A 15,124-nucleotide genomic window follows, 5' to 3' on the forward strand; every position below is an offset into this window, starting at 1 on the left:
CTTTTGACTGGCTCTTGGAATGTGTGGTCGCTAGGCTTCTCATCAAAATTGTCGAAAAGAGCCTGAAAATGGAAATACATTCACGAAATAAAATGGTATCATTTCAAAACATCCAACAAGAAAAACCGAGAAAAACAAACGTTACCTTCCGCTCCGTAATTTTTTTCAAGGTGTCTTCGCTTTTTTGGATGTCATGCTTCTTTTTCACGCCTGTTTTTCTCACCACAGATTGCTTTGCTGTTTTTGGCTTACTTGTGTCTCTGGTTTCTTCACTCGAATCCTTCTTTTCCTTTAATCTCTTAGACTGGCGTTCCCCACTACATAGGGCTATCTGAATCTGGCCATTAATTTTCTCGTCAGGTTTGTCAGTTTTCTCCCAGATTTTTTCTCTGATCTTCCCAAAACTTGCAACTGGCAGAATTTCATCGGCGAGCTGATCACGATAGTGTTTTAGTTGAATCAAGTCATCTGTAGAAGCAATATTGGGTTATTTTTTGTTCCGATAACTCTGTAACATAAGTATTCAAGTATATACTTACTACCAAAAAGAAGAATTTTGGCACATTGCTTTAGTTTCACTATTTCTGTTTCTTCAGCATTTTTGGATGGCCGATGAGTCCAGAAAACAAAATGAGACACATCATACGGGAAATTTCTGTCTGATGTTTCATCACAATCACACTCCACGTCAATCAGACTACTTGTCCCTGTTTCCACAGACCCATCATTAAAATCAAAAAGGGCATATTTCGGCAATTTGTTAGCGCGAGGCATGATAACACACTCAAAAGTAGAGAAAATTGAGAACCTAACACAGAGAATTCTAGAACTAGCACGCGGTTTTCAATTTCAGTATACTTTGACAGGGTATTTTATTGCTGTCTGCTACTGAGATATTAATAATCAGCAACCCGTTCGAACAACATTTACCGATATTTACACAATAAGATTTATATAATCAATTAGTAAATTACATCAAGGCTTCATAAATTTCAAGTTAAGTGTGGATTCACACAAATATATATTTAATTATATGTATGTCCTATTGTCCTCATACAAGCTTATTCATTTTTCAATTACGCATAACGTAATTCAGTTTCAGCAACTTTTGTGTGGAAAGGCCACCAATTTTTCTGCTGCGTAAAACCGTTGCTTAAACCGAATTATGTTATAGGTACCGCTAAAAAACGCTGAGTTTGAACGTACCTTAACGCGCGAAGCGAAGAAAAACTATTAAAGGGGAAGGAAGGGCTTTCAACATCTTTCTTTCTTTTCCTTAATCTACTATTCGACAGAACTCACAAGTTATTAGCAGCCTTCAGTTAGGTTTTTCTTTCCCTTTCCAATAACTGTGATGGCCTTTTCGTCAGAAAAAGTAAGTTGATTGAACTTCAAAATTAAATTGCGCTAAGTAATCTAAAAGTAAATAGTTTTAGATTTTCCCAGTCCCTCTTATTTTACAAATCATGTGCGAGGGTCAATCAAGCATCTTAATGAATTCGTTGCTTGAAGGACCCTCGTACAATGATTTGACGCTGTTGAAGGAAAATGTAACCTCTTGGTTACTAATCAACAATAAGACAGGGTACGTACAATTATTTACGCGTTTTTGTATATATTTTCTTAATTGAAAGTAATGAAAAATAATTTTTTCATTTATCCAGGTATTACATACCTTCTAAGTCGCAATAGCTAAAAATAGGTTCGTCCAAATGCGATTACTTTCCGTTGACGACGATTGATTCCCGGTCTTGGGCTAAATTATTTATGACATACGCCGAAGTCCAAAGATCCAAAAATTTTATATGAACGAGCTGTCAATAAAATGGTTTTCCGATTTATTTTAATTCTTAATGATTTAGTGGGCGTATATCTTGTATGATGGGTTGGGGGTGGGGAGTTGGTTATGACCATTGTTTTATTTTTTGCATTTTCAAAAGTCTGGCGAGGATTATTTTTTTCAACCTGTCCCCCTGGAGTGTACCAGTATAAGTTTTTTTATAACGCAACAAGACGTGCTTATTTTTTGTGACGCAGCTTTTCGTTAAGTTTTTCACTGTGTCTTTCACGTGCAATTTCCTACTTGCCTGGATAAATCAAACTTCAAGTATTGTGAGGAAGCATCACAGACCAGTGAGTTACATGTGCTGGTTAAAAAGACTAAAGTGTAATCCAAACACAATACCGAGGAGAACTTTCTATCGTTTGCGACAACATGTCGTAGGCCGCCGTACAAGTTCCGTCGAAACCCAAAATTTAAATCTCAATAGAAATAATGGTAAATAGTTTCCAAAATTTTAATCAATGAATTATAAATTATGTGTCTTCCATATCATATGTTCCCCTTTGATAGCGTACCAAAATCGTGTGATTTATCACGCAATTACTTGCAATTAATTGGCTTTTTGGCCCTCATTTTGTTTTGTTTATCATTTTTATTTAAATTTATAAGTTGGTGAGGGACACGGCCATGTTGCCCAAGATACAACGGCAGTTGACATCTGGTGGCATCAATCAAATCCCGTGGCATCTGCCGACGGGATTTTAAGGAAAATTCTTTATTATTGTACTCTAAAACTTATTTCTTGTCTACCTCCATTGAAGCACAGTTAAGGGAAATTTAGGAGAATGATGACAGGTTATGGAGAAAAATTTCCTCCAATAAACAAAAGTCAGTGTTACCAAATTGTAACGTAAGGGGGGAGATATATACAGAAAACAGTTACAGAACTCATGAAATTCGTCGATTTCTTTTATCAGGGGATAACTTCTCGTTAGCTGCCATCGGCGATTCGGCCGGGGAACCTGATCAGCTGTCTGAAGGGCCTGATTCAAACTTAGAGCAACCCGCCATCTTGTTACCGGCCGTCTTGCTCCCGGCCGTCAAGCCGCCGGCCATCGAGACCCCAGCCATCATGCCGCCGTCCGTCGAGCCACCGGCCGTCGAGACCCCTGCCGTTGAGACCCCAGCCATCATGCCGCCGTCCGTGGAGCCGCCGGCCGTCGAGACCCCTGCCATCATGCCACCAATGGCATCGAAACAGGCGGTAAGATTTTGTAGTATTAATTTATTTTAATTTTTCTAATAAATCTTTCAAAATCAGGAACAGGCTATGGCGTTGCTGGGCCAAGGGTTTCGGCTTTTGGGACCTGTCCTGAGGCACTTGGTGGCCAGTGAAAAGGCAGGACTACCTGGTCCTTCTTCCCCTCTAGTAGGTCCTTCATCCCCTCTACCTGGTCCTTCATCCCCTCCACCATGTCCTTCATCCCCTCTACCTGATCCTTCATCCCCTCTAGTATGTCCTTCATCCCCTCTACCAGGTCCTTCATCCCCTCGACCAGGTAGTTCAACGCCTCGTCCTGGCCACCATTCAGGATCACCCAAAGCCGGTCCAGCATCGCCTATCGCCGGTCCATCAAAAGGGAAAAAAATCCGGTCGGAGGAGAAAAAATGGAAATACAAAATATGCATTACGGTAAGTTTAATTTAATAAATTTATCAAATTAGTTCTTTCCATTAACTCTTTTCCCTTATTTGCAGTGCAAAAGAAAAGGCCACATAACCAAATTTTGCCCCGAGAAGGTCAAATGACGGATGGAATCCGTCCTCATAAATCCTCCAAGTTAGAGCTTTGGCCTATATTTTGCACCATAAATGAGTTAGATTTCAATGATAAATCACGATATGTGATTCTAAGTAGCCTCTGGAGCGGTTTCAAAAGCCTAATATCGAGACTTTTGGGTTCCGTTTCTAAAGGAAATTGAAAATCTATTCATTTCGGGTTTCAAATGGACATCGAATCTTGGTATCACTCATTTATCACCAGTTATTTTCCCTCTTGTAATTGCTGATGCACCTGCCCGTTGCATGCTGTCAAACAGCATGCAGTTCAATACTTTTTACGGATGCGGTTATTGCTTGAACCAGGGAGTTAGTGTTGAAAAGGGTTCTGGATGGGTGAGGGTGTTTCCATTTTCATACCCTTTGCCTGAATTAAGAACCCAAGAATCAACATTTCGGTGTGCAGTTACAAGTACTAGGCTATGCAAACCAGTGCAGGGAATAAAGGGAGCATCAATACTTTTTTTGATTCCTTTTCTAAATGTTATCACTGGTTTGATTCCAGACATTATGCACTGCGTGTTTTTGGGTGTTGTTTCCCATTTCATAAATTTTTGGTTAGGAAGTCCAGGCCAACTTTATTACATCCCCAAATCCTCCCATATCGATGATGAATTAGATAATTTAAAAGTTCCTAATGAAATTCTGCGTGATTTCAGAAACATGAGTTCTCATCTTGGCGACTGGAAAGCTAGCGAATACAGAAATTTCCCCTTTTTTATTCTCCCATTGCCTTAAAGAAATTGCTTCCCCCGTTTACTATAAACATTGGATGCTTCTTGTAAGTGCTATGAGAATATTATTACAAAAGACCGTAACAGTAAGCCAAGTCGAAAATGCGCAGCTAATGATTTCTAAGTTTATTGCATTAATTCCAGATCTTTTTGGCCTAAAACATGTTAGCTATAACGTTCACATAGTATTGCATGAAGTCGAGGGAACTAAAAACTGGGGTGCCCCATGGGCATATTCTGCGTTCTTATACGAAGATGCGGGTGGGTTAATTAAACGACTTTTCCATGGAACAAACTCAATAGCAAAACAAATTTTTCGGAACTTTCTATGTGGTAGTAAATTACGAGAACATTCGCGACAATTTATTCCACTGTCAAACGAGAGTGTTCGTAATTTCTATGAAAAATTGGATGGCCCTCTTTCATTGTCGACATCTAATACTAACTTGATACGCATTTCTACAATTGGTTCAAAAAGACAGATGTTGATGATTGCTGAAATTGTTGTTGCAGTAGAACGGAAGTTTGGTTTGCTATTGAGGTGCCATAAGGCTTTTTTTAGTGAACGTCTTGCTGTAAATGGTAGACTGTTTACCACCCAATCATATAGTAGGCCATTTAAAAAGGATAACTCTATTATCTCCACTAATTCCTCGACTAATTATTCTGTAAACACTGTGTCAGTAATTCAAAAAATCCTTTCTATTAATCCTAAATGTGACTGTCTTTCTTCCGGAGATTGTATACTATCGAACTCTGACGTAAATGATTAAAAAAATTTTTTGTATTGTGATCGATTACCCCTTCTTCAGTTTCCCCCTTGTTACGACGAGTATTCAAATCAGAATTTGACAGCTTTTCTGAAAATAGTCGACCGCGATAACACCGCCACGGAAGTAATTGTTCCAAGTGAAATTGGTCACAAATGCATCATTATTAGTCGAGATGATACTGAAAGTGACATTTGCATTCCATGCAATATAAGATTTGAGAAAGACTGAGATAAAAAGAATATGTATGTGATGGGTGTACTGTATACCCTATCTATTAAGCTGTATAGTGGAATAAATATACAACTTCGCCAATTATCCAGAATATTATGCACTTATTTACATGTAGGGAGTACATGATAAGTTGTGTTTCATCGGTATAACACACCATTTATTGTAAACAAGCATAAGTACATGATATAAACACTTTAATGATCACTTTCGGCTAGCTGTTAGTGTGAAAAATGAAACTGTCAAATGATTAATTGTAATAGTATCAAATTTTTTAAACACTAGCAACATTTATTATCTCTGCCTTTCTAAGAAGTATTATATTGCTTGCTTTTACCTTTATGAGCACACTTTATTAGCTGTTAGAATGAAAAATCATACCAATAAATAATTAATTGTAGTAGCACACGATTTATTAACAACTTGACTACCCCAGGCGGTCTTGGCGGATTGGTCAAAAAGGGGAGACAGGGAAAAGGGATGAGTGAAAATGGCCGCCGAAGCCAATATTTTACATCAAAATAGGGAGATTTCAAACAATTACATCGGCACTATGGAGAATTTAACCCTAGCGAAAAAATAGAGCATATACTATGATATGTTCTCTTTTTTTTAGTGCAAAAATTACAAATAAATCTCAGAAGCGAATCTGTTCAGGTCTACTTTTGTAAGACACACTCTGAACATTTAAAAGTTAAATAACGTAATTAAATTTAAAAATTTTGAAACAAAAAAATACCATTAAAAAGAGCGTGAAAAACTGAATAAGACGTACTTATTCAAAATTCAACAGAGATATAAAAACTAGTCTTAAATAAATAAAAATGAAAACGCGGAAAAAATCCTAAGTTACGGCAAAATGAAAAAATCTGATTTTCATTTTGCTGTAACTTTTTCCCTAATTGCGCAAAAAAAATCCTTTGGCCAATAAATTTTAAACATATTTATTGATTCACTTACCAAATTTCAACGAAATTTGAGTATTGGTCGCGCATCGGATTTGTCAAATCCGCGCGGATTGACCCTCCAGCGCCCTACAGTTGCACTGACTGCCTCACAGACAGCCTCAAATGAAAGAAAGGAAAAGGTTTAAGTTTAAATTGTTCATTTTACAATGCGAAAGAGTTTAAAACAAGGGGAAAAAATACAGCAACTTTTTAAAATTTTAAAATAAAGCATCATTCATTTTTCGTGAAAAGAGCTTCTGAAATGATGTATGTGCAGGTATCGGTTCGACCACTGTCACACCCTTTTAGATGTGGTATTGTTGTGAATGAAGCCACAAAAAGATACGAGAAGAAATGAATAAATATAATAAGGGAAGACGGGTCAAACGAAATATATTTCAACTCACAAATATCGCGAGGGGTAGCTAGACTATCAAAGCCCCACCTACACAGCCAGCTCGAATCGGCGCATCCAAAAGAAATGGGAGACCTCGCTTTGCTTAGTCGGTCTCCCTGCCTCCACCTCAGCCCTCTAGCGGCTGGCATAAAACACAAAACATAAAACACATAGTGACATCTGGGGGTCATGAATGAACATAGTTAAGGGGCAGTGATTGCGGGAGATATGATATTTATAACAGTATCACAAGAAACCTGATGTCTCCTACTTTCGTATCTTTGGAGCTCGGACGTTTGTTCATATACCTGATGAAACCTGATAGAAATTAAATCCAAAGGGTCGAGAAGGTATATTGGTTGGGTACTTAAATACATCAAAAGCATTTAGAGTCTGGATTCCGGAAAAACAAAAAGTGGTCATTAGCCGAGATGTTCTAGTTGACGAAAGTAGCACCTTAACAGACGCGTCTAATAAAACCGGCCATATTCTTGATTATCCAGATCTATCTAGTGAAGTCTCTGATGACAGCTTTAACCCTGAACTTTAACCAGAAACCACTACTGATCCAGATCTTGACCCGGATTATCAACTAGTCGAAAATCCAACAGCCAATCCGACTCCAGAGAGAGAAAACGAAGTTCAACCGAATACAGCTAGCCCGTTTACTCAACCCAGGCGCTCCAGTCGTGAACCGGCCTACACTGAGAAATACAAAGATTGGAGAAATAATCTCCTGGGTCTAGCTTTGTTTGTTTCTCAACCCGGCCAACAACGTGAGCCGCTCAGCTACAACGAGGCGATGACATCAGACGAAGCATACCTATGGAAATTGGCCATTGAAGATGAGTATGCATCACTCTTGAAAAACGAATCGTGGACACTGACTCATCTTCTACCCGGACGGAGCGCTATCAAAGCTAAATGGTTTTTTGAAGTAAAACCTGGCCACAAAGATGTCCCGACTCGCTATAAAGCTCGACTCGTAACAAAAGGGTACACCCAGTGCCATGGAGTGGACTATCAAGACACTTACGATCCAGTGGTAAAGCAAAATTCCCTTCGTACTTTTCTCTCAATTGTAGCTGCTATGAATTTCGACATGACTCAATTAGATATAAAAACGTCATTTTTGTACGATAAACTCGAAAAGGAACTATACTTAGAGCAACCCGAAGGATTCATAGTAGCAGGCAGAGAAAACGACGTCTGTCAGCTGTAAAAAATCTCTTTACGGGCTAAAACAGGCCCCTCGAGCCTGGAACACAAGATTCAACCAGTTCCTATTCCAGTTTAGGCTCACTTGCTCTGATTCTGACAGCTGTGTCTACTACCGTCGTCAAGAGAAAAAGATGATTTTTCTGATCTTTGTTGACGACGGCCTTAAATGCACTTACAAGAAGAGTACATTAACATCCATCCTTGAATATTTAAGCACACACTTTGAGATCCGCTCCTTCCTAGAAGATCGATTCATTGGCCTAGATATCCTCAGAAACCGTTTAAACAAGAAACTCTACATCTCTTAAGTCGAGTTCGTTACCAAAATTCTAAAGAGGTTCAAAATGGAATCCTGTCAGCCGAAAAAAAAACACCAGCTGACACTTGTGCCCGTCTTACTTCATGAATGTCGCCAGAGATCTTCAATGGTCAATTCTCGAAATACTCAACCCCTTACAGAGAAGCAGTCGGGTGCTTAATGTATGTCATGACAATGACTCGACCTGATATTTCGTTCAAGTGTCCCAATTCTGCCAAAATCCAGGGAAGGACACTGGAACGGTGTTAAGAAGATTTTTGCTTACCTAGCGGGAACCATCCACTATGGTCTCTGTTTTGATGGGAAACTAAAAATTGATTTAAAAGGCTTTACTGAATCAGACTTTGCAGGTAACACAGTCAGTCGTAGGTCGACAACTGGTTTCAAAAGAAGCCATCTGGTTACACCGTTTGTTGAAGGAAGTCACAGGTGACGAACCTTGACCCATTTTGATCCACTGTGACAACCAAGGAGCCGTCCGTTTAGTCAAGAACCTGGAATTTCACCAAAGAACAGAGGGTCATGTCTATTGCACCGTCAGCCTGACGTTGCTCGAATGACAGAAAAAGCTATTGCACCGTCAGGTTCCTAGGGGAGATGAGCGGAGCAGGGGGGTGGAGGATATACCCTGTCGGTGCGCTAAATATTTTTTACAGCACCGTCAGCCGCTGGAAGCGCTGCTACTTGACGGTGCTCTAAGCACCCTTACATATTTTTTAGAGCACCGCCAGCTGCTGGGAACGCTGCTATCTGACGGTGCTCTTAATGATTTTGTTATCTGGCGTTAAGGTAATTGTGATACACATGACACACATGAATGGTTGAGTGTAATCACGCTGTTTCAAATAAACTGAATACTTTGATTTTCGTGTTGGCTTACAACTTATTAAAGAAATATTATTTACAAGGTAGTAAATCATGCAACAATCGTCAACATAGACAATATATACAACAAATCAGCTGCAAGAGCCGCTACTTTATGAGCCGCGAAAATATGAATTTACAATCTGACTATAGATTATTATAATACAATTTTCGGCCAATTAGGATGCAATATCCCGCTTTGCCTTCTCGTTTGTTCAACAAAATGTTCAATCAATTTTTTTAAATCTCTATTACGTTTTGACGTGTTATGTTGTTTTTGTTGTTTTGCTGTGACTTTTGACAATTATTTTTTATTGCCTTTTACTATGGTTTCATTAGAGAGTCTCCATATAGATAAAACTTTTAATTGTTATGACGAGTTCTTGAAAATTATTGACGATTTAGCCGAAGAACAAAGTTATCCTTTAAAAATATTAGACAGTTCTACCATTGAAACTTATAATAAGAAACTTTCCCCTCACAACCAACTTGACACGAAATGGGTCTATAAGTTCGTCTATGTCGTGTGCTCACATTATGGGGAGCACAAATCTCGATCATTTGGGCTAAGGCCAAATCAAAAAGTGTATGCAGTGAATTGCTGTTTCAATTTCTGGGTGTTTTTTCAACCAAAAATGGATCTGTTTCTCCTTGAGAAATATAAATTTTGCAGGGATCACGCAAATCACATGTGCTCAAAAGACCACAACAAATTATACCGTCGGAAGGAGTAAGTATCGTAATTTGTTTACAATTTGTTCACAAGTTAACCTATTCATTGTTGTACATAACTAGAATGCTTAGGTAAAATACAGCAGCTTTCCATTTCGCCACCTCAGCGTTGGCCGTTGGGGGCAACCCAACATTGACGACAAAAAGAGATGCATCAGAGCTAAGGACACTATATGAAGAGCAAAGATCTTCACATGAAGCAAGCCAGGACAGGTAAGACTAAATTACTTAAATACTTCGTTGAAGCTAAAAAAATTGTTGTTGAATTAGGACTCTCGTCAAATACTTGTTCAGCAACCTTTGAAATCCTAGCAAATCTTGGCAATAATCAAGAAAATATCGTCAACGTTTCCACGGATGACAAAGGCGATATTCAATGCATTTTTGTCCAGTTGGCTGATCAGAGGATGTTATACCAAAAGTATGGCAAAGTTCTCCAATTGGATGGAACCCACAACATCACCCAGCTCTCGATGCCTCTTTACACTCTAATTGTTCAAGACAACTTCGGGGTTGGACAGCCAGTCGGTTTCTTCTTTGTACGAGAAGAGACCGAAGCAATTATTGCTACTGGGCTAAAATATTTCTGTAATGTAAGAATTATCTGTATTGAACAAAAGATATTTCAACTAACTTTTTTTTTTCCTTTTAGAACAACGACAATTCTATCACCGAGATTTTTCTCACAGACAAAGACTGCTGGGAAATTTCAGCCATTAAAGATAAATTCCACCGTTCAACACATATGCTATGTCATTTTCTTGCTCCACGGGCAGTGGACAGAAAATTATACACCACGGATTTGTCAGTGGGCTTCAAGGCAGAAATCTACGAAGTCTTCAAAGAGGCTCTATATGCAACAATAGACAACAAGTTTGTTGAAGCACTGGAGTATCTTTGTGCCTTAGGTAATAAATTTATAACAGAAAATCACATTCCTAACTAATCTTTATTTTCAAATACAGTGGATTGGAACCTTGGAGCCTATTTCGATACACATTGGTTTAGCCCGAGATGGGTGAAGTCGTGGCCCATGAAAGAAAGACAACAACTTTGTACACTCGGCAATAACACCACGCACCGCATTAAAAGGTACTTCTACAATAAAAAAATTAGTACCAAAAATAATTCGTTTGTGTACACATATCACCTAACGATTAAGAATGTAGTTAAAAGAAAAGGGAAAAAATTCAACACCGTCCATTTGTCTTATTCTCCTATACTTTTGACTACATTTTGACTGATTTTTAATACTGTTATATTTTGAATACAAACAATACACTAATATGATGATAATACAAAAAATAAACATTGAGTTTTATTGAAGTAGTTGAAGTATAAACAACATTCACATAAAATGAGGATGTAGGCGGGCCAAACTGTAGCCGGCCGTCAGGGTATACCCCCCCCCCCCAAGCTCCACTAGCCTATAGTATTGCCCTGACGGTGCAATAGCTATCAGGGTCATACGAGCACCGTCAGTCTGGCGGGGCAATAGTTTTTTCGAGAACCAAGCACATTGATATTAAATATCACTTCATCCAAGACAAGCAACAAAATAGCGAAATTGAAATCTCCTATATCCCGACTGAAGAACAACTAGCTGAAATCCTAACAAAAACACTTGGAGTGAAACCACTTCCGCAAGGTCGCACAATTTGAGAGGAGGTGTTGAGTTGCCAAACCGTGTGGTTTGCGTAAACCCAGGTTGCTGTATAGCAGCATCCCTTCTCTGTCACTGTGTCTGTATAAGACATTTTGTAAGAAAGAATTATCCCTCTTGTGTACCACCTGTTAACGTGAAGGGTATGATCGTGTAGATAATAAAGTATGTTAAAGCATAAAGATGCATGTTAATTCTGACCACTCCAACATTTTAATGGAGTACAGAATCCTGCACAAAAAGGTTAACACCGATTTATTTTGAAAAAGCCATCTGTGGGTAGTAAATATTGATAGTTTACCTTTTTAAGGTAAACAACGCAGTTTGCACCGAAACAACGCAGTATTTACCCCATTATGGAAGAAAACTGGGAATCAGATCAAGCTCGAAAATGCACAGGAAAACACACGATGTGCACTTACGTTGTGGGTTATGGAATGGTATGGGAAGACCTTTGCAGATGCTCAACGGAAACTGAATCTAAAAACAACTAACCTTTACAAAAAATAAAAATAGCAACAAGCAACAAACAAAACAAGTAAACACACAAAACGAACGTAGAAAGAAAAACGAAGGATCGACGTAAAAGAGCGTCAAGAAAAAACTAAAAGAAGAAAAGAGAGGAAAAGCAGAGAAGAAAAAAAAGATTGAAATCTGTCATAGCATTCCTATAAAAAAGGAACGTAGACCATCATTTATTAACTAACACTCTTATTAGCCTAAAGGTAATGAATAACGGTAAAGGAAACATATCTTGTATTTTGTGTCTCCAACTATATACACATAGCCAAAAAAAAACAAGGAAAATGGTGAAGGAAAGAAAATAGGTCAAGCTGGTGACAGGTAAAAACATGCTTTCATCTAACCATTGTCACACCACATGCCGGAAAGAAGTAATGAGAAGAAAAAAATCGGATGACAGAGAGGAAAAAAATTTGAGGACCAATTTCTTCTTGTCGAAGGGGGAAAGGAATGTAATAGACTGCAGCAACTCCTCCCAGCAACAGCAACAGCAACCCCACCCAGCAAGAAGGTCGTCACGAATGCAACCTTCCCTGAGGCTAACTGTTTATGATAAAAGTAAAAGTTATTGTAAACCCCTCCCATCTTAACTTTCAATCATCGGTATATAAGAGCATGGTTGAAACATCTTATTCAGAGTGGTCTTTTGGCTAATTAATACACAGCCTAGAGACCTTTACAAGAGGTAGTACGGTTTTGGTGCAAAATCAGCATAAGGAGGGTTGGGTAATGTCAGTCCAGACACCTTTTTTTGTCCTATGTATTAAATGTCTGGAAAAAAATGTAGACTGCATTATCGATAGACTCCCCTACCCCCCAGCTAAGTAGAACAATTTCTGCAATAAAAAACAGAGTTTTTCCATTACTTGATATTGTCATTATTGGGTTGTGTAATCGGGTAGCATATGGAAACACCAACTTATTTTTATCAGTTTGCTAGCTATCTGTTACTAAATTGATATTGGCTTATGGATAGGTTTCCGTCGGCGACGCGGTTGATCCGCATTCTAAGCTTGTTTGCGTTAATAGTTTTCAGAGCAAATCTAGCTAACGAACATAATTAAATAAATATTTGATGAGATATATTATATTCCAAATTTTGAAAAAAAAAATATGTTTAATGAAAATTTAATTCGTAAACAATTACACTATTTTCATGACAGGAATAATTTTGTAAACAGTTATCTCATCCATCAAGTCTAAACGCACACAATTTTTCCACCAATTTCCCGCTTGGTCTACTTCATTGATATTATCTCTGTTTATTCTTTATTGTTTTCGTTGTTGTCTGCTGTTCGCCGCCTGTCTGCCCTGTCATCTTCGCTGCCTTTGCTGCCCTTGCTGCCCTTGCTGCCTTTGCTGCCTTTGCTGCCTTTGCTGCCTTTGCTGCCATTGCTGCTGAATTTGCGCCTTGCCGCCATTCAACAGACCGCCGCCGAAGATCTAGCCGCTCAACAACCGAAGTTATCCAGTAATCCACGCCTAAAGAAAATCAAGTCATCAGTTATTGATAAACTAATATTCTCATCTTTTCTTGTACCCTTCAGTTATAGCTGTTTGTGTCGCGGCCTTAACCCGCCATCGTCTTCCGTTCTTTACGGTAAATTCTTCTTCTTCATACGATAACACCCCATAAAGGTGTTAGGCCAAAAAATATATAACCAGACTCATACGCTGGCAATTCGGTGCTAGGCCCAGAAATATACAAACCAAACATACGCTGACACTCCGGTGTTAGGCCTAGAAAGAATAATAAAGAAAAGTATATATTAGAATACTTACCCTGAGTCGGCAGTCTCCGACATTAGATCTACCAAGATTTTACATACGTTTACATACATGCGTATCCAATAAGCCACAAACTATTTGCTAGCAGATAGCTAGTATACTGATAAAAATAATCTGGTGTTTCCATATGCTACCCGATTACCCGACCCGATAATGACAATAACGAGTATTGGAAAGACTCTGTTTTGTATTGCAGAAATTGTTTAATTTAGCCGGGGGTAGGGGAGTTTACCGATAATAGAGTCTACACTTTTTTGGAGACATTTAATACCTAGGGGAAAAAAAAGGTGTCTGGACTGACATTACCTAACCCCCCTTATGATGATTTTGCGCCGAAACCGCCCTACCTCTCCTTAAACAGGTAAACTATTAATATTTACTACGAAGTGTTGGTAGATGGAGTTCAAACTTCAGAGCTAGTAAAACTTTTAACGCGCAAAGTGGATGTGTTTAATTAAATTGATTCATTACATTTTTACTGTTTTCTGTGTGATTGTTTATAATTTTTCTTCCAAATGCAAATGAAATCAAACAACTTTCGAATAATGAAAGAAGATGACCTCATTCTGTGCCGAGAGTTGAAAATCATTGCGTCACAAGTTAATAAGAACGTGCTTGAATTCAAGCTACGGTACCTGGCATCTATGGTAAGCAAAGAGCAACCGTACAACGTGTCAGAACTTCTGGCGATATGGATATTTTCTTTATCACCTTGAGTACCATTTGTTAGTTCAGGACTGTTTTACTAGAGTTTTTCGCGAATTGATTTGTTATAATTTTTTCTGTTGTGGGGCTGAGCGGTGTTCGCTCCATCAAATCAAAATAGTTTTTTGGAACATGCTATACGTCTCTAAGTTATAACTATCAATCAATCATTGACGTAGAAATTAACCGGTTTAGCACTAGCTCAAAACTCCGATAATAATTTCAAGTATACGCCCATGTGGTCATGTGCAAGTGATTAAACAATTGGTTTTTGTGGCAACCAAAGAAATTTTACTGTGATTCTTTCACTTGCACAGTGAGTATAATTGGTTATAGCCTATTTGTGTGTTCACAAAAATAGATTTCATGTTAAATCCGGGTTGTTTAGGAAATTGACCAAAGGATGGCTCGTACAAAAATCACTGTTTCCAGTCCTTCATCGACTAAGAACTCTATGGCTAAGACTTCCAAATCTAGTGTAGGTAAATTGCCTAGTATACACTTTATTCAGAGTCGACCAAATACACTGGTATTTTTTAAAGACTAGTTATGATTCTAGCTCGATTAGTTAAAACTGTCAATATACCAGCACTTCTTTATTTCTTGGCA

The 15,124-nt window shown here is 38.4% G+C and overlaps 1 pseudogene; it reads left to right on the forward strand.

Annotated features, from left to right (window-relative positions):
• The first annotated feature begins 1,354 nt into the window (after positions 1 to 1,354).
• On the forward strand, positions 1,355 to 1,853 carry LOC123476012 (annotated as a pseudogene).
• Positions 1,854 to 15,124: the final 13,271 nt, after the last annotated feature.

Source organism: Daphnia magna, linkage group LG9, assembly GCF_020631705.1.
Source record: "Daphnia magna isolate NIES linkage group LG9, ASM2063170v1.1, whole genome shotgun sequence".
NCBI classification, from domain to species: Eukaryota; Metazoa; Arthropoda; class Branchiopoda; order Diplostraca; family Daphniidae; genus Daphnia; species Daphnia magna.